Source organism: Pristiophorus japonicus, chromosome 2, assembly GCF_044704955.1.
Source record: "Pristiophorus japonicus isolate sPriJap1 chromosome 2, sPriJap1.hap1, whole genome shotgun sequence".
NCBI lineage: Eukaryota > Metazoa > Chordata > Chondrichthyes > Pristiophoridae > Pristiophorus > Pristiophorus japonicus.
The window spans coordinates 361,336,766-361,339,699 of NC_091978.1; the positions used below are offsets into that span (position 1 = coordinate 361,336,766).

The 2,934-nt window shown below is 54.0% G+C and overlaps 1 pseudogene; it reads left to right on the top strand.

Moving 5' to 3' along the window:
* Positions 1–2,452: 2,452 nt before the first annotated feature.
* On the top strand, positions 2,453–2,571 carry LOC139251640 (5S ribosomal RNA; annotated as a pseudogene).
* Positions 2,572–2,934: the final 363 nt, after the last annotated feature.

Consider the following 2,934-nt stretch of genomic DNA (forward strand, 5'->3'; position numbering starts at 1 on the left):
GTCCTTAGAGATAGAGCACGCGGCGTCCACCGGTACGCTCGCGGCCTTCCGCGAGAGGTGGGCGCCGGAGGGACTGGAGTTTTAATTTGATCTTATGTTTTAAAGTTTAATTTGTTTTAATTGCTGGTGTTTTTAGTGTTCCCCTCCCCTTTTATAGGGAGCACTTGGAAAAAAAATTTGATTTTAGTGCCCAAAAACCCCCCAAAAAATACAAAAACCCCCCAAAAAAACACACAAAAAAAAGGGGCCTTGAAAATGTTTGGTGTGTCCCCCAGATCGGGGGGCACGATTTAATGTTTAGTTGTTTTTCTCCCAAAAGAGTTGTGGAGCTGTTGAGATTAAGGTTAACGGGTCCTTGACGGCGCCCCTTCGCTTTGGGAGAGGGGTGCGCCAGGGATGCCTTTCCTGCGCCTCCTGCGGACGAGGTTGACGGGACTGGCTCTGCAAGGGCCGAGTGTGGAGGTCGTCCTCTCGGCTTACGCCGATGACGTGCTCCTCGCGGTAGAGGATCCCGTTGACCCGCGGAGGATGCGTGAGTGCCATGAGATTCACTTGGCCGCATCCTCCGCCAGGATCAACTGGGAGAAATGTTCCGGACTCCTGGTGGGTCAGTGGCGGGTGGACTCCCTGCCGGAGGAGCTCAGGCCTTTTGCCTGGAGCACGACCCATCTCCTCTATCTGGGAGTCTACCTTAGCCCCGACGAGGAAGCCAGGCCGGCGAACTGGCAAGACGCTGGAGGCCAAGGTCGCCGCTCGCCTAGGGCACTGGACAGGACTGCTCCGAGTGCTGTCCTACAGGGGTCGAGCGCTAGTCATCAATCAGCTGGTGGCCGCTATGCTGTGGTACCGGCTGGTCACTTTGACCCCTCCCCCTGGGTTTGTCGCCAAGATACAGCATCCAGCTAGCGACTTTTCGTCTTCAGACCCTGCAGAGATACCTTTACGTCGAGCCCCCTCCTAGGTGGCGTGCCCTGGCAAAGTATTTCATCCGCCAGCAGTACAGCCTCAACTACGACACGCAGCTCCTGTTTGTGAGCCTTGGGCACGTCAGGAACGCCGTCCAGGGGCTGCCTGTCTTTTACCAGGAACTCATCAGGATCTGGAATAGAGTCGCCACCAAACGCAGTTCTCCCCCATCTGGAGTTGCGGCTGTCCTTCGGGAGCCACTGCTCAGGAATCCGTACCTCCACGACCGCGGTTTTAGATGGCAGGCGGACAAGAGGGCTGTGGCTGGTGAGGTGACCAGGATCAGGGAACTTGCTCGATGGTGGAGGAGCGGGCTGGATGGTGCCAGACGAAGCTGGCATGACGCCCATCCTGGGCCGACGTCGGGCGCGCGGCCAATGTCATCGCGTCGCTAAAAACAGCACTGGGTCCTGACTCCGTTAGGTGTGTCGAGGAGGCTCAAGCACGTGGGGAGATCCCGTCCGAACTGACTCCCGTCCGGACAGAATTCCTCATCGGCACCAAGCCCGGAAACCTCCCTCGGGAGCCGGCGCCTCATAACTTGAGCATCCTCGGGGAAATCCTCTCCGTGCCTTTCAGTTCTGCACGGAGGGGATTCCTGTACGGGTTGCTCCTGCATATTCTCCACTTTGCCATCCTCGTCTGCCATCTGGACACGCCATGGCGCACCATCTTGCTGTCTGGAGGAGGCGGGGGTCCCCAATGGAGTACTCTCAATGCGGGAGTCCTCCCTCTATTCATTGGGGACCTGGTCTGGAGAGTGTTGCATGGAACAGTCCCGTGCAATCGGTTTTTAAGTTGGTTCACGGGCTCCCAGGCCGCCTGTAATTTCTGCGGTCTAGGGGAGTCTGTGTTCCATATTTATGTTGAGTGTGCGAGGTTGCAGCCCCTTTTCCAATATTTAAAGGGGCTGCTCCTCAAATTCTGGTTGCACTTCAGTCCCACACTCTTGATCTTTGGGCACCCTGTGTGGAGGGGAGCAGGCAGGTCGAAAGGCCTCTTCGTCGGACTGCTCCTGGGCACGGCCAAGGTGGCCATCAACTGGTCCAGGCAGCGGGCAGTCGATGGGGTCATTCAACTCGACTGCCTGCCTTCTTTCTGCGGTTACATCCGAGCCAGAGTGTCCTTGGAGATGGAGCACGTGGTGTCCACCGTTACGCTCGCGGCCTTCTGTGAGAGGTGAGCGCTGGAGGGACTGGAGTGCATCATCACCCCCGGCAACCAAATTTTAATTTGATCCTCAATATTTAAAGTTTAATTTGTCTATGTTGATTGGTTTTAGTGCCCCCCTGCACCAATTTTAGCCAGGAGGCACTTGATTTAATTATTTATGTTTTTACAGGTAGAACTCAAAATAGTTGTAGAGCTGTTGAGTAGGCCACTTGTAGTAATTGTAGTGAGTCTGACTCCAGATCAGAAGGCTGCATGTTCAGGTCATGTCGGGGACACATTTCCTTTGGATAATTCCCGAATTAATATTGCTGTAGCCTATGGCCATACTAGTCTGAAAAAGTCCGATCTCGTTTGATCTCTGATACTAAGCAGAGTAAGGCCTGGTCAGTACTTGGCGGGGTGACCGACTGGGAATACCAGGTGCTGTAGACTTTTGCTGCCACCACAGCCTGCTCGCAACATTCACACCGCCGTCAACCAATCCACAAAACTGTTCGCTTCTCCCTCCTGCGTTCAATTTATCTCTCACCCTCTCCCTGAATTTTTTTTTTAAACTAAAATAGTTGTAGAGCTGTTGAGTTGGGAGTGGCTTACCCAGTCACATGATGTTCACAAGACTCAATAAAACCCCAGCCAGTTGGATTCGGGGGGATCCACGACGAGGCCGGTGGCTGTGAGTCTGGTGGATGAACTGGTAATGTGTAGTGCGATTGTTAAACCTTTGCTAATAAACCAGCTCGTTCTGAATGGCAATGTGTTGCTATGAATTCTTAAGCATAGAACCCATGAAGCAAA